Source organism: Portunus trituberculatus, chromosome 40 (assembly GCF_017591435.1).
Source record: "Portunus trituberculatus isolate SZX2019 chromosome 40, ASM1759143v1, whole genome shotgun sequence".
Classification (NCBI taxonomy): Eukaryota; Metazoa; Arthropoda; class Malacostraca; order Decapoda; family Portunidae; genus Portunus; species Portunus trituberculatus.
The window spans coordinates 18,013,298-18,031,575 of NC_059294.1; the positions used below are offsets into that span (position 1 = coordinate 18,013,298).

The 18,278-nt window shown below is 39.5% G+C and overlaps 1 protein-coding gene and 1 long non-coding RNA gene across 2 annotated transcripts in view; one reads left to right on the top strand and one right to left on the bottom strand.

The window, feature by feature from the left end:
- Window positions 1–18,278, bottom strand: part of LOC123515961 (gonadotropin-releasing hormone receptor-like) — a 485,178-nt gene that overhangs the window by 248,182 nt on the left and 218,718 nt on the right. The window lies entirely within an intron of this gene.
- Window positions 8,268–10,158, top strand: LOC123515962. The gene is made up of 2 exons (XR_006678030.1): window positions 8,268–8,382; window positions 9,801–10,158. It is a non-coding gene; the product is annotated as an uncharacterized LOC123515962 (long non-coding RNA).

Genomic DNA, 18,278 nt, shown 5'->3' on the forward strand with positions numbered 1-18,278 from the left:
CTAGCCTCAGTTATACCCATGGCATCACACGTGAAACCTCAGCTTCTATAGTTACACGAAACACGTGGCCGTTCTCTTCTCTGTCCTTGTCACCTGAGATATGGTGCGTAGAGGGATGCCATAAGGAAGGGATTTTTATACCGAGATACAGTTGGATGTTGACGTCTATCACGTTTTGCTTATCCTTCCTTACCATGTTTTGTTGTTTTGTTTCTCTTTTTCCCTTGCTGTTCTTTTAAGCTCTTTTTCTTTGATATGTTTTCTTGTTCACTCTTTCCCTCATCTCGTTATTTTTAGCATATTTATTTTTGTTGTTCTCTCTCTCTCTCTCTCTCTCTCTCTCTCTCTCTCTCTCTCTCTCTCTCTCTCTCTCTCTCTCTCTCTCTCTCTCTCTCTCTCTCTCTCTCTCTCTCGCTTTCTCTCTCTTTTATTCACCGCCTTTAACTTTATATATTTTTCCATGTTTCTATATCTTTTTTTTTTCTTATCTGTTCTTTCTTTGCTTTCGTTTTTCATTCACACCATTCTGACTTCATCTTTGTCCTTGTTTCTCTTTAATTCTATCGTTTTTTTTTTTTCCTTAATTTATCTTCTTTACTCCTCACACTCACTAATTACCTATACTCTTCCGCTATCTCTTTCATTCTCTCTTTTTTCTCGGTATTTATCTCACCTTCCCTCCTTTATAACTCTTCTTTCTTATTTCTCTTTATTTTCTCTTTCTTTTCCTCACTTTTTCCACTCCTCCAAGCCCTCCATACTATTCTCCTCTTCTTCCTTATCATCATTAATTATATCCAAAACTTTATAATGTTTTAAAATTAAATTACGTTCTCATTTGACGACCAATGATGTTCAAAACTTATGGAAAATTGTTGAGTGAAAAATAAAATTACATATATACAAGCCTTATGAAATTTTGTAGGTTTAGCAATATGAACTGAGTTACTAAGGAAATTACTTAAAGCTATTATTAATTCCGTAAGTTGAGATGAAGATACATATGAATTGAGTACGGTTTGTTTCGTAATGATACATTCACAGTTTCGTGACGATATAGAAACAAAATGCTTGAATATAAGTTCAGGGGGAAGAGAATGGCACATGTCCACCCACCAAACCACCAACCCACCAACATCCACACACACACACAACACAACACACACACACACACACACACACACACACACACACACACACACACACACACACACACACACACACACACACACGGCAGCTCAGTGGTTAGAGCGCTGGCTTCACAAGCCAGAGGACCGGAATTTGATTCCCCGGCCGGGTGGAGATATTTGGGTGTCTCCTTTCACGTGTAGCCCCTGTTCACCTAGCAGTGAGTAGGTACGGGATGTAAATCGAGGAGCTGTGACCTTGTTGTCCCGGTGTGTGGTGTGTGCCTGGTCTCAGGCCTATCCGAAGATCGGAAATAATGAGCTCTGTGCTCGTTCCGTAGGGTAACGTCTGGCTGTCTCGTCAGAGACTGCAGCAGATCAAACAGTGAAACACACACACACACACACACACACACACACACACACACACACACACGAGTCCCAGTAAGCGGCGAGGCAAATGGGCAAGCCTCTTAATGTGTGGCCCCTGTTCACCTAGCAGTAAATAGGTACGGCATGTAACTCGAGGGGCTGTGGCCTCGCTTTCCCGGTGTGTGTTGTGTGATGTGGTCTCAGTCCTACCCGAAGATCGGTCTATGAGCTCTGAGCTCGCTCCGTAATGGGGAAGACTGGCTGGGTGACCAGCAGGCGACCGAGGTGAACAGACACACACACACACACACACACACACACACACACACACACACACACACACAAAACTTTCACGTCAATTTCTGTAAAGTGGTGACCCTCAGTCTTCTTAATTAAAGTTTCGACAAATTTTCTCCAAAGAAAAGAAAATCAGCTTAGCCAGACGTCCAACTTTGGAAGACCGGGCGTCTAAGGAAGGTGGCGGGACAGAGTTCAGTCAAATAGCCTAACTTTAAAAAAAGTTCTTAATCAAAGTCTGCCAACTGGTCTCCTTCACCTAGCATGTTTCTTTTTTTTATCATTATTTCATAAGGAAAGTTTGTCAAGGGAAACAAAAACGTTTATAAAAGACCAATTGAGGTGCCGGTTCCTGAAATGGAACAACAGAGTTACTCCAAAAAATGGGATAAATGTCTCGAAACCTCTCTCATAAATTAACTTAGTTCATAGGTAGATAGATATACAAAGCTAGGTAGGGAGTTCTAGAATTTACAAGGGAAATAGAAGAATGTTTCAGAACAGTGGTTAATTCTTGCCTTGAAGAAGTGGAAAGAATTGGGGTAAGAGAAAGAAGAAAGAGTTGTTTATCCAGGCCGCGGAAGGAGGGCAAGCATGCAGTCACCAAGAGCAGAAGAGTAGTTGGTATGGAAATAGTGGTCGAAGATTTGCAACATTTCGACCGTTAGAAAGAGGATGAAGACATACAGTACGAGGAGAAGAGTTCATATGACAATAAACAATTAATTCCGCTATATCTAGCTGAGCTGAATGACTGGGAACTCCCTATATATCATGTGAAAAATACTCCAGAAATGGGCGGATGGGACCCCAGTACCAAGTTAGCAATTGAGTAAGTTAAACTGGCAGAGATGACACAGAACGTCTAACTTAATAGAAGCGGTTTTGACTAGAGAAGAGATGTGAAGTTTCCAGTTTAGAGTACGTAAAGAACAAGCTGAAGATATTTAGTATAGAAAAGAAGAGGGAATAGTTATTTGGAAGTTTGTGTCTAGTTGAAAAATAAAGATTTTTTTTTTTGAGACGATGAACAATGCTAATTTTTCTCTGTTGATATCAGAAATTTTAGAGAGATCAGAAGTCACGCGTTCTGTGTGATCTGTTTACTTCTTCAAGGGTTGGTCGTCTCTGAAAAAAAATCGTTCAAAAGTGTAGAGTGGTATCATCAGTGTATAAATGGACATGATAACAAGTTTCCTTTAGAATGTCATTGATGAATGATAAGAGTCGATGACATAACAGAACCATGAGGAAGATCGTTTTTAATAGATTTAGGAAAAGAATAGTGACCACAACATCAATAGAACAATAAGAAAGAAAACTTGAGATGAAGTTCTAGAACGAAGGATAGAAACCATAGGAGGGTAGTTTGGAGATCAAAGCCTTGTGCCAACTCCCTAATGCAAGAGTTAACCAATACTCTCAATCATTCATACCTTTCTCTGGTAAACTCTAGAAATCCCTACCTGTTCCTGTATTTCCATCTTTCTATGACTTGACAATTTAAGGAGATTTCAAGACACTTGTCTCTTTTTATATACCAACTCTTTCGGACCTGCAAGGGACTGGTAACTAAGTGGCCCTTTTTTTTTCCCCCCGTTTAATATTGCCCTTAGCCAGCTTTTCCCACTCTTACATAGAAAAAAAAAATGCAAGTCTCCAGACTTTCTGATCCCACTACCTGAACGCCGTACCAGGGTTTCTTGAATTCGTCTCTTAAGAAAATATTGACTACCTGAGAAAATTCGTGCCTGGCGTGCTTGCTAGACTAAGGCTGAGACGCGGGCGAGGAGACGGGAGCATGATCGAGTAAACGATGACATAAACGATGATGATGGAGAGGCGAGCACTGCGCGGGAAAGGAAGGAAGAGAGGGAGGGAAGAAGGTGATTGAAGCAAGAGGAGAAGAGACGTGAGGCGAAAAAATAATATTGTCCCAACGTCCAGCAGCTCAGACACCCAATACACTGACTATGGACTTTTCGATCATGTCCTTCACCCGGATATGAGTGGAGGCCGGCGAAGAGACACTGACCCTCCACAACATGCAATTCCTAGAGATATTTTACGAGCCCTTGTGCGTGTACTAGTATTGAGCCAAATCTTCTGCTTGTTTGAAAACCAACGAAATAATGAAACATGGTCAGAGGAAGCAAACGATGGGACGCACGTATTGAAAGAGAGAGAGAGAGAGAGAGAGAGAGAGAGAGAGAGAGAGAGAGAGAGAGAGAGAGAGAGAGAGAGAGAGAGAGAGAGAGAGAGAGAGAGAGATATATATATATATATATATATATATATATATATATATATATATATATATATATATATATATATATATATATATATATATATATATATATATATATATATATATATATATATATATATATATATATATATATATATATATATATATATATATATATATATATATATATATATAATTTCACATCAAAACTCTAACGACACTCAAAAGTCTTTACCCTGAACACTAACAGAGAGAAGAGGTGCAATAACGAGGAACAGAGGAGATCACGATACAGGCACGGCTTAGTGATGCATGCAGAGGAGGCACCGAGGGTCAGGCAGAGGGCACATAGGTGCCACGCACGCTAAACTCTGACGAGGGAACTTGAACTCCTGTTTTCCTGAAATGCAACTCACGACTCCCTTCTCAACTATTCACTCTCTCATCCTCTCTTGCTCCCTCATCTCCTCATCACCAAGCCCTTCTCTCTCTCTCTCTCTCTCTCTCTCTCTCTCTCTCTCTCTCTCTCTCTCTCTCTCTCTCTCTCTCTCTCTCTCTCTCTCTCTCTCTCTCTCTCTCTCTCTCTCTCTCTCTCTCTCTCTCTCTCTCTCTCTCTCTCTCTCTCTCTCTCTCTCTCTCATAACATGAAGAAATTTCTTCTAGACAAAAGTATTTTAATGAAAACACGTCATTATTTTTATTTGCTTTCCTCTTATCAACAAATCTTTCTCACATCTCATTAAGGGAGGGCGTGGAATGAAACTGATCAAGGATGCAAAAGAGAGAGAGAGAGAGAGAGAGAGAGAGAGAGAGAGAGAGAGAGAGAGAGAGAGAGAGAGAGGGGAATACTCGTACGTTCATCAGGCAACATGTATACACTGTTATTTTCTACGCAATCTTTAAAGAACGTTTCTTCCTGGATTCCCTTCTATGATTAATTATGTTAGGCAATGTTAGTATGGAGCCAATACGGGGCTTTAAAAGTTGACAGATTTATGGATAGGGATGATGTGGAGGTCGATATGGATATAGGGCTGGCAACGTGTAGGCCTGCTGGCTCCTTGCAGCTTACCTTACGCTTTTCTGTTTCAATGTAAGCTTAGATTACGTTGTTCTTTTTAGTTATTAGACAAGGCTATGCCAAGAGAAAATATTAGCTATATGTTATTTTTTTGTTGAAGTTAAGGTAGAGTTACACAGAAACATGATTACAATTGCGTCAGTACTTCAGGATATGTTGAGTTTCGTGAGGTAATGAAAATTATCATTGAATACATATTTATCGTGAAAGTTGAAATGAAATATACATAGAGGCAAGGTTAAGTCAAGATAGGTTGGGAGAATATTTCACTTGGTATTTATGCTTTCAAGTTAGGATAGAATTTACATAGAATCTGAATATGACGTCAATATTTCAGATGATTTTATGTTAGATAAGAAAAGTTTATCATTGGATTGTTGGTAAGGTTAGATTATGTTGAGACATTTTATCACTGAGCCGCGGCACTTCACTGCAAGCTCACCAATGACTCGCCGTGCACTCGTCTCTCTCCTGCTAAAATAAGCGTGGCACTTTGCCTTTTCTCGTTTTGGAAATGGTACGGCAATACTCGAAGCCATTGTGCGCCGAGAGATGACGATTATTCATCTTTCCGCCAATTTATTTTATCCCGAGACAGGCTGACTGGCTGAAGGAGGTGGAGGTGGAGCTCTGCCTCTACCTAATGCAAAACTCGCAGCATTCTCTTGAGGCAATAAAGTTCTTGTTATTATAATTGATTATTTTATTCTTAAATTGGTGGATAAAAAATATTGAATGCCAGCCAATATTTAGACAGATGGTAGGTATGTCAACAATTTATCTCATTACGAAACTTTCATAAGGCGACTTACGAATAGAAAACTCAATCATCTGCAAGGGAGCCTCGGCCCGACAGACTGTGCCATACCTACTCTTGATATTATTGGTGATTTATAGATATAGAATCATATGGGCATTTTTAATTTTCAAGATACAAATTATATATATATATATATATATATATATATATATATATATATATATATATATATATATATATATATATATATATATATATATATATATATATATATATATATATATATATATATATATATATATATATATATATATATATATATATATATATATATATATATATATATATATATATATATATATATATATATATATATATATATATATATATATATATATATATATATATATATATATATATGGTCATCATCACAGTTCGTTTCACTTTATTTTTTTTTCATCTAAACTTAGACCTTTACCACTAAAACAAGAATCAATAAACAAATGAAAGTTTCAAAGCATCTTTCCTACAACAAACACCACCTTATCATCTTTGCTCCCTTAACATACGGGACATAGCAGAGAACTAGCAAGAGCAAAGCCAGACAATCACAGGCTTAGCCGCCGGGATGCTCCAAAGAGATATGGTGAGACCGGCAGTGATGCCTGTCTATATATGTGTAAAGCTCTCGTGTAACTGCTGGGAGGCATGAAAGGTCCGTACAATCCCTAGATGTAAGGTGGCTTCTGACTTCACAATCCACCTTCATCCGGTTCACGTATCGTTACGGGTTTGCAGACACAGCTTGATCCAAGAGTATTTAGGACTGATTATACGCCCCACTGTGTCTCCCACAATCCAATACCTTTATATATTCGTATCATCATCACAGCCATGCATGTAATCACTATTTTTCATATATACGATAATCATATTTGCTCACTGACAACGCATCTGCGCTCAGCCACCATTTTTGAAGCTATCAAAATTAGGTTCATCTTATGCCACTAGTTTTCGAAATGATAATGAACTCTATACATTTTTTTTTCATAATTACAAACATCATATTCATTTATAATAAACACATCAACGCTGACCATCATCATTTACCATCACCATTACATTCGTGAAGCTTCATTATTTTCCTCATCTATCACCATCATTTTCAGCACAACTGTCACTACACAATAACACAACCTCCCATCGCCACCTCCAAACACTATTACTGTCTTCCATTCCCTTCCCCATTCATTATTACTCCCTATCCAACACTACATAGTACATACACACATATATGCCTAAAGTCACCCTCAAGCCCCAGCCGAGCGCGAGACAATATCCCATCCTATCTCTCCCTTATACAATCTTATCTGTTGTCAATCACGCCCATTCCAATATGCTGCCACCCACGACATCCATCTCCAGCCCACTATTAGTTTCACCACATACTACTGCGACTCCTGATAGTAGAAGCCATATTACACCATATTAATCTCTCTTCTCTTCTCTTCCCTTCTCTCTCTCTCTCTCTCTCTCTCTCTCTCTCTCTCTCTCTCTCTCTCTCTCTCTCTCTCTCTCTCTCTCTCTCTCTCTCTCTCTCTCTCTCTCTCTCTCACCACGCCACCCAGTGTGTAATGTGCTAATACTAATGTTAATGTTTCCAGGTCAGTGGTCTGCTGTGTGGCGGCGCCCTACATCCCGCTGGTCGTCGCGTCATCAAGCTACTCATTACTGCCCGTCTGACTCCATTCCAACTGAGCCATAAGCAGCAGTGTAAAAGTTGTAACATTGTAGTGATTTCCCTGCAGAGTGGGATACGTGTGGGATGTAATGGTGATGGTGGTGGTGGTGGTAGTGGTGATGGTTGGTAGTGGTGGTGGTGGTGGTGGTGGTGGTGGTGGGTTCTTATCGTTTTTACTCATTTGTTTGGAAATATGAAAATCAATGACGAGAATACTGATGATGACCACCACTACTATTCCTATAACAGCAATAACAACATTAAGATTGTAGTAATGATGTTGTGACATGGAAATCGAGAAGAAATGAAATACGTAAGAAAGAAGATAGCAAGAATGAAGAGATGAAAATGGAAGCAAGAAGGAAAATAATAAATGAAGAAACATGAGAGACACGAAAGCAGGTACCAAGATTATAAGACGCTATCACAAATCTGATAGATAAGAAGTCCCGTGACCACCGAGGAGAACAACAAGAGGCGGCGAGTCATGACAAGACAAACACTGCCGGAGAAGAGCAGTAGATTACAAGAAGAAGCTTCTGGAACCTTCTCCCCAAATCTGGTAGTAATCAGAGGTCGCCGAAAGTAAAATGATATGGACGAGAAGTCAAGTAACGCGTGTATATTAGGAGGTGTAAGAGACAGAGAGTGAGAGAGCGAGAGAGAGGGAGACAGAAGCCAAGAGCGCCGAGAAGGCTAGAGACGACAGCAAGACAGAGCTGTCAAAATGGGCGCACCGCGCCTATCTCAAGACCAGTAAGTGTAGCCAGACAGTTGTAATGCAGTCACAGAAAATGTTGGTGTCATATTTTGATAAAGGAAAAATGGTTATGTGTAGGTTGTGTAGGGTGTTGTTTTTATTGGAAGGTAAATTGTAGGATGTGTTAGGATGTATCTTATCTTTGAATTTAAATTGCGTGATTTGAGTTGGATAACGGGAACATTGTGAAGAAATCTGGAACATTAGAAGAAGTTTAAGTGAAGAGAGAAATGTTGTTATCAATGAAGTTATTGTGTGTGTAATGAATTTGAGTTCAAGATATAATGTGGCAAAATCTGAGGCATTTGAAAGTAGACCTTGAGTAAAGAGAGTGATTAAAATTACGTGGTTTTCGTGGTTTTCTTTGTTGTCGTAAGGGTCGTAAAGTGTAAATGTTTGTAATTAAGTAAAGTTTATAAAAAAAAACTCAGAGGCGTTCCCTTGAAACCACAAAGCAGTCTTTAAGATTAGGGACGCAATAAGATCGTGCAACTTACAGACACGACAATGATAATAACAATAACAATAATAGTAATAATGATAATGATAGTAATAATAATACTAATATTGATTATAATGATAATAATAATAATAATAATAATAATAATAATAATAATAATAATAATGATAATAATAATAAAAAAATAATAATGATAAAGTAATAATAATAAAATAATAGTAATAATGACAGTAGTAGTAGTAGTAGTAGTAGTAGTAGTAGTAGTAGTAGTAGTAGTAGTAGTAGTAGTGAGGGCACAGTACAATTCGCATATCACCTTTAACTGTATGATAAGATTTGCCATTGCCTTGATGGTGAAGTAGTTGAACACAGTATACACATTATCAGAAATAACACTCTTCTTATTCCTCTCTCTCCTCCTCCTCCTTCTCAAACTCCTCATTTCTTTTCTACGCTGCTAGTAAAAATTAAAGAAAGAAAAAGTCTCCAAACATAAATACCTAACACCAAACACCAAAACCCCAATACTTATTTGAATAAGCAATATAAATCCGAGCTACTAATACGTCAACGCATATAACCAGATGAAAACTTGATACTTATCCAACTATACTCACATCTCACTGATTTTTTCCTCCTATATTACACCTTATTTTTCCGTCTCAAGCTTCTCTCTCTCTCTCTCTCTCTCTCTCTCTCTCTCTCTCTCTCTCTCTCTCTCTCTCTCTCTCTCTCTCTCTCTCTCTCTCTCTCTCTCTCTCTCTCTCTCTCTCTCTCTCTCTCTCTCTCTCTCTCTCTCTCTCTCTCTCTCTCTCTCTCTCTCTCTCTCTCTCTCTCTCTGCTACCCTGGTGGAGGGAGAAAAAAGAACGAAATCAGAGGAATAGGATTGTTAGCCAAGATACTCTCCTCTCCAATTTCCTCCTACAGCCAATTAGTCACGTCTTCAATTTCAGGGAACCACAGCAGGAGGATGGACGACACATTTTCCTATTGATCTACCGGCGGAAAGATAATCATCTGTCCACCTGTGTACAAGTAGAAGCGAGGAGCAGAATCGGGAAGCGGGAACGACAGTAAGGCTTCTCTGCTGCAGGGAGGATAAGAAAGGAGCAGTGACGAGCGTGTAGGTGTGTTGATTTTCCGAGAGAGAGGGAGGGAGAGGATGATGGAGGAAGGAACGTGAAGGAAAAGGGAAGGAATATACGTTGTGTTGCGTCGTGTCGTGTTGTGTTGAAAGTACAAGAAGGGGAGGAGGATGAAAGGAAAAAGAGGAAATTCTAAATAAAGAAAGAAAAGAACGAAGCCAGGAGGGATAGAAGAAAATTTAGAAAATGAAGGAAGGAAGGAATGATGAAAAAGGGAAGTGAAGGAAAACGGAAAGAACGGAGAGAAGGATGGTCGAAAAGAAGGTTGGTAAGATGGGAGGAATGTGTATGGAGGAAAGATTCTGTTGCAAAAGAGATAACACGTAAAAGAGGGAGGAAGGAAGAACGTAAATTAAGAAAGAAAGAAGTGTACAAAATACTGTTTCTCTTGAATGGGAAATAGGCAAAAAGAAAGAAAGGAAGGAAGGCAAGAAAGAAGGAAAAAGAACATTTGGAAAGGTAGAAGATACGTTACAGAAAACAACATATGTTCAGTAATTTTCTATTGATGCTATACTTGAATTTCAACAGAAGATTACGGTATCAGATAAAAGAAAATTGCATACTAAGTGCTTAGATAGATAAAAATGTTGTAATTCCACTGAAAAAAAAAACCTCAAAACAGAATACCAATGCGTATCCGGCACAAAACCGTCGAGTCTTCATGAGAAAGAAAAATAAGGAGAAAACCAGAGGAAGAGTGTTTCTTGGAAGTGTTGCGAGACTGCACCTTCACTCACGCGAACACAGCATGTAAGTAAACCCCGCAACTGCAGCCATTCCGCCTCTCCCTCAACGCTACCCTCACTCCACATTCAACGCACTCACATCCAAGGCCAAAAGAGAAATCTGGTAAGAGTTACTTATCCACACGAGGCTCAACAACTCTGTAACTATGCTCGGCTTGATGGTAAGTGAAAAGGAAAGCATGAGTTTTTTTTTTTTTTAACATTATGACTGCTACATATAAGCTGGCTTTTTGCAGTTTTTCGTGGTTTAAGTGCTTATTTTTCGCCAGCAGAACACGCGAGGACTTAAGTGCCTTGCTTCGGGCGCTCCGATATATAAGTGCAAAATTAAGCTACGTTAAGAACTTCGGTGACTTGGTTCGGACGCTGTGATGTGTGAATGAAAGGTGCAGCTAAGGTAGGATAGGTTAGGTTAGTTCGTCTGAAGATTTTGCGACTTGATTCGTAGCCTACCAGGTGTAAATGTAAGGCAACGAGCGTTTGGAAGCAGTTTAAATGTAATTCAACGAGCGCTTGGACTAATTCATTAGCAGGCCTATCTCCACCTTGGCAGCCTCTTGCCTGTCACCGCTCTTTCCCTTCTCGATTACGCTTTATGATAAATGGCCAAAGATGAACAGCTTCTACTTATCAGAAGCCGCCATATCTCCTCCCTTTCCTCAGTGAAGGGGCGCACTTTTTTTCCTCCTAGTTTAATGATAATAAAATGTAAATAGGATAGATAGTCTTCATCAAGGGGGGTTGGCGCCATAAAGACACATTGCTCCCTTCATACAGCGACAGAGAGGAGGAATGTGAAGGTGACGGCATGTAATACAGTGGCACCATTAAGAAACATTGTGTTCTTTATAATGTGGCAGGGAGCAAGATTATGGCGGTAGGGTCAAGTATTAAATTTACAGAGCAGGGCTTTAAGACCCATTAAATTCTACCATTAAATTATAAGATGAATGACCTATGTATATATGTGCAAGTAATCTAGTCGATGACGTGCAGAGGGCTAGTCCTTGACGTGACTCAGCGTGAGACATTCAACCTCCTCATCTAAAGTAGCCGTCCCACTACCTCCACTCTCCTCTTAGCGTGGCGCGTGATGCGTGATGCGGAACTTTCAAAATGAAACATAGCCAAATCTAAGCCATTAGCAAGCAGAGCAATTTCACGGCCTAGCACAGACCAAAGTGTTGTTATCAGAGCTCAGGAAACACAGGAATCCATCTTTAGCAGAGATAAATGAGGCAGTCGCTACACACCTAATTCTTTTACTGGAGCCACCCTCTCCTCACCTGCCCGCCGCGTCAAGTTAAGGTGGAAGCACAACATTACTCGACTTGGATGGGGCAAATGTCTGCAAATTCAATTTCCTCGTTGGCCATTGGAAAGTCAGCTCAAATCTTTTCAATTACAAAATTCAACTGGCATAGCGAGATGCAGGTTTTCCCCACAGAGTATCACTACCTCTCCCAAACCCCCACCCCACGACGCCCCTAATCCTCATCACCTAAGTCTGGCGAAAGGCTTAACTTAGCCTTCACCTCGCCTCATTAATCCTCACCGGTGCAGATCTAATTAATCCCTGGTTGGCTCATTTAGCAAGTGTGACAGCAAGGCACATGGGAAACAGAGCCGCTATCGCACAGCCCAGTCAGCTCAGCAAAGCCGCGAGACTCAGCACGCTCCCTGATGAGAACTTTAGCGTTGAATTTGTGACAGTCCTTTGGCAAGTCGAGGAAGAGCAAAGATATTCACAGACTTTTTTGAGAAAACTACAAGACCTTTTAATCACATACGGATGAAACGTTCCTTTAGCTATTCCATCACAAGGAAAGAAACAACAAAGTACATTTAACCTTCCAACCGGAGCTAAATTATTATCATATGGCGTGATAGGATTAAAAGAAAGTACTGCTTGTCCTACTCAGAAACTTGTTTGATTCCAATTACTCAGTGAGAAAACTTTTTTTGACCTTAACTGAATTATTAATTTTGATACTGCAAATCTACCACTGCATATAACAACAGTCAATCCCGGTAACATTTCCGGAAAGAATCTTTGTAGTGAATTCAACATTTTCATCGTATATAAGGAAAAAGTATCATCTTTACATTAACATTCACAAAATTAATCGCTTTGTTGCTCAAGTATTCATTATTTCAAAAATAGTAAGTGAGGTTGTAAAACTGAAGTGCGATGGCAATACAAAGATAATCAAATTAATTGCTTCGTTGGTCGTGAAAACAAAATCATTACAAATTAAGTTTCACAAAGCACCCTAATGCAATCACAGCCATGAGGACTATGCGGTTATAACAATGAAACACAATCACACACACACACACACACACACACACACACACAGTGGTTAGATCGCTGGCTTCACAAGCCAGATGACCGGGGTTCGATTCCCCGGCCGGGTGGAGATATTTGGGTGTGTCTCCTTTCACGTGTAGCCCCTGTTCACCTAGCAGTGAGTAGATACGGGATGTAGATCGAGGAGTTGTGACCTTGTTGTCCCGGTGTGTGGTGTGTGCCTGGTCTCAGGCCTATCCGAAGATCGGAAATAATGAGCTCTGAGCTCGTTCCGTAGGGTAACGTCTGGCTGTCTCGTCAGAGACTGCAGCAGATCAAACAGTGAATTACACACACACACACAAGCAAACACACACACACACACACACACACACACACACACACACACACACACACACACACACACGCACACACACACTGCAGACAAGGTTTTAGTGTATTTTTTTCTATAATCACTTGAGTTTCGTCTCGAAGCAATGCGAAAAAAGTAACGACTAACCTTACACAACTCGCTGCCAGGAGCGGGAGTTGAACATACTAATATCTGAGGTGCTGACAACTTGTAAAACTGCAGCATCAATTCACAGTGCAGATTAAACGTTAAAACCAAGGTTGGTGGAAATGAAACTCGGCAGTACACATCACAAAATGGAAATACCCTTCCTGACATTCATGGCTCTAGGAAAGCAACATCCACCGACACACACCCACACACACACACACACACACACACACACACACACACACACACACACACACATACACATTATTAAAGATATGACGGTGAAATTAAAAACCTGTATTTCCCATATCTAAGACGAGCAATTTCAAAGAGGTTCCATGTCGCTTTTCCTTCAATTTTAGGTAAGCTTTTCGTACCTTTTATTTAGGATCTGTATCTTAGTGGACCTTTTATTTTCTTTCTTTCTATCTTCCCTTGCCCAAGTTTTTGATATATATACATATATATATATATATATATATATATATATATATATATATATATATATATATATATATATATATATATATATAAAGAAACAACTAGCAAGAATAAAACTACGTCATCCATCATTCTAATACTTCATCTATACCTTTACCCACACCCACCCACACACCCACCCACACTCGCATCCACTCGCCCACACACACTCACCCACACACATTTCCTGAATTTAATTTTAACGGACGACTATATTCTTCCTTACGATCCTTGGGAGATTACAACCAGTTTTACTATCCTCCTCCTCTTCTTGCTCCTCAAGTTCATCTCATTTCATTACCTTTAGATTCCATTTTATGGCTCTACTGTTGACATTTAAAATCTCATTCAATACATATTCTCTCTCTCTCTCTCTCTCTCTCTCTCTCTCTCTCTCTCTCTCTCTCTCTCTCTCTCTCTCTCTCTCTGTGTGTGTGTGTGTGTGTGTGTGTGTGTGTGTGTGTGTGTGTGTGTGTGTGTGTGTCTGTGCGTGTGTGTTCACTGTTTGATCTGCTGCAGTCTCTGACGAAACAGCCAAACGTTACCCTATGGAACGAGCTCAGAGCTCATTATTTCCGATCTTTGGATAGGCCTGAGACCAGGCACACCACCACACCGGGACAAAAGGTCACAACTCCTCGATTTACATCCCGTACCTACTCACTGCTAGGTGAACAGGGGTTAAACGTGAAAGGAGACACACCCGAATATCTCCACCCGGCTGGGAATGAACGGTCCTCTGGCTTGTGAAGCCAGAGGACCGGGGTGTATGTGTGTGTGTATGTATGGGTTCCCGATATGCAGCATACCGCACCATGAATCCAACATTTGCAGTACACAGTGTGTATAAGGAGCGCCACACGGTGAATGACTTGTTAAGAATATCTTTCACCCGTCTCCGTGTGTCAGGACATAGTTTGGCTATTGAGAGTGGTCGGTGGAATAGACGGGGACGCGGTCGATTGCCAGTAGAGGAACGCTTGTGTACCTGTGGTGCTATACAAACCGAACGTCATGTGATAGAGGACTGCAATATTTCCAGTAATGTGAGACAGATGTATGGTCTGAGCTGCATGGAAGCTCTATTTGATGGACATTATGATAATGAGAACTCATGTAAGATAATTAATGAAATCCTTAGTCGATACAAGTAATATGTACCTATATACATATGCTAACAATGTGGAGTTATATTAGAAAGATATTTGCAAAATGTATGTCACCGGTGTCGTGCTTTTATTTTTAAAGTTTTAGTAGATGTTAAGCTTTTAATGTTTCGCGTTTTGATATGTTATTCGTTTTAGTTCTGTAAATGTATCTATTAAACTTTGTTTTATTGCTTTTATATTACCGTTTGTGTGATATTATATCTCTTGTTTTTTTAGTTAGTTGTCTTTTAGCTTGCAGATGAAGTTTAATACTTCTATATAGTTTTGTATATGAAGATAAAAAACATTTGAGTATAACCTCTCTTTGTGTGTGTTTTAGCAGTAGCTTGATTCTAAGTTCAGTTTGCGATTTGTGGACTACAGTTTATACTTTCTTAGGGTATTTTTTTGTTTTGTTTTGAATAATGTATTGATCAACTATGATCTATATTATGAATAATTTTATAATAATTCCTACATGTAATGGCATACTGTGGTCAATAAACTATCTATCTATCTATCTATCTATCTATCTGTGTGTGTGTGTGTGTGTGTGTGTGTGTGTGTGTGTGTGTGTGTGTGTGTGTGTGTGTGTGTGTGTGTCTCAGTCGAGTTCAGTCCTAGCCAAGCAGTCGTCCTGTCTAGACGTTCCAGCCTTTGGTCATACGAGTATCATAGACCGCTCTAAACATACACAATCTGTCTTGGTGTTTTTCAAACCAAGATGGACATTGACGTCCTGAACACTTTACTTGACTGTCATGGTCAGAAATGCATAGGAAGTAAAATAAAGGATTAAATCATGTAAAAAAAAATAACATCTTGACGAGGAGCCTAGAGTTTACTCAGAGTGAAATCGACTAATTGTGGGAGAAGTGAACCAACTGAAACGGGACAAAAAACGGGACGCCAAGGACCGACGATCTACTCGCCAAGAAAGAGAAGATAAAGAAATTGGAAGAGAAGTGAGTATTCCTGGAGGACTATAGCCGATGCAATAACTGCCTAATTATTGGTCTGCCAGAACATCCTTGGGAAACATGAAAGAAAACAACGGAGGAGGTGAGCAAGCTCTTGGAGAGAAAACCAGAACTACCAAAAATGGAAATCAAATGTGCACATAGACTTGGTCAGCAACGAGAACAACAGGACAGACCAGTCATTGTATGTTTCACAACATTTTAATCAGTAATGAGAATAATGTTCACGATTTCACTAATTTACCTTTTTCATTCATTTCCTCCTACTATTACAAAACCAACCAGTGTCACTGGAAACTCAGTAACTCTCATACATCACTTATGGATAAATGATTTTCACAACTATGAATCAAGTGGAATTGTTTACACCCAAACTAGTGATCATTTCCCAATATTTTCATCTTTTTACTACCCAATAATAATTCACTAATTTTTTGTATAATATATAAGAAAAGATTATACAATAATGAGTCAACACCTGCTTTCAAATCCCCTTTGTGTACCTATAAGTGAAAAGATAGAATGACAGATGATGCTAAAAAAAATTTTGATATATATATATATGGATCTTTTTTTTTTTAATTAATTGATAAACCATATATTACTGAAGGAATTTAAAAAGCTATTAAGCACAGAAATAAATTACAGAATGTTGCGGCAAAATTACCTTTAATTCATAAATGAGAATTTAGGATAAAAGAGAATTTAGGATATATAGAAACATGTTAACTGTGAAATCCATTTTGATATTCAATGCAGGAAATCACTGGAAAACTTGGCAACGTACTAATGAAATCTTAAGACGAAAAGATGTGCACTTCTTTTAATATACAAGGGGGATTTATTTTTCGTCATCAGGAAATAGCTAATGATTTTAATGATTACTTTTGCAATGTAGCCAATAACCTAGCTCAAGATATTGCAGAATCACAAACACAGTTTATAGACCACTGTTCTCCTAAATCTATTAATAGTGGAGTTCCTCAGAATTCTGTCCTACCCACTCTCTTTCTATCATTCATAAATGACTTTCTTAACCAAACTTCTTGCCCTATCCACTCCTACGCTGATGATACCAGCTTCCATCTTTCCACGTCCTCTCAGAGACGACCAACCCTTCAGGAAGTCAATAGATCACGCAGGGACGCCACAGAACGTCTGACTTCCAATCTTTCGAAGATTTCCGACTGGGTCAGAGAAAATCTATTAGTTTTCAATGCCTCAAAAACTCAATTCCTCCATCTATCAACTCAACACAACCTTCCAGACAACTATCCCCTCTTCTTCAATGACACTCAACTGTCTCCTCTTCCACAATGAATATCCTTGATCTGTCCCTTACTCATAATCTTAACTGGAAACTTTACATCTCATCTCTTGCTAAAACAGCTTCTATGAAGTTAGGCGTTCCGAGGCGTCTCCGCCAGTTTTTCTCGCTCTTCCAACTGCTTACTCTGTATAAGGGCCTTATCCGCCCTGTATGGAGTACTCTTCGCATGTTTGGGGGTTCCAGTCACACAGTTTTACTAGATAGGGTGGAATCAAAAGCTTTTCGTTTCATCAACTCCCCTCCTCCGACTAACTATCTTCAGCCTCTTTCTCACCGCCGAAATGTTGCATCTCTTTCTATCTTTTATCACTATTTTCATACTAACTGTTCTACTGATCTTGCTAACTGCATATCTCCCTCCTCCTGCGGCCTCGCTGCACAAGGCTTTCTTCTTCCTCTCATCCCTATTCTGTCCAACTCTCTAACGCAAGAGTTAACCAGTACGCTCAATCATTCATACCTTTCACTGGTAACTTCTGGAACTCCCTCCCTGCATCTGTATTTTCCGACTTCCTACGACTTGTATTCTTTTAAGAGGGAGGTATCGAGGCATTTGCTCCCTAATTTTGGCTGATGCTTTCTAGAGAGTCAGCACTGAAGTGGGCCTTTTTTCTATCTTTTTTTTTTTTTTTTTGCCCTTGGCTGCCCCTTTTCCCTACATAAAAAAAAACGGTGCGCTGATTAAAATTTTATGATATGTGAGTTTCATTAGCGGTAACATTTCCTACCTGGCTTTTCGGGGAAGCAGCAGCGGCCAATCTGTTACGCCTCCACGCTGATAGGAAA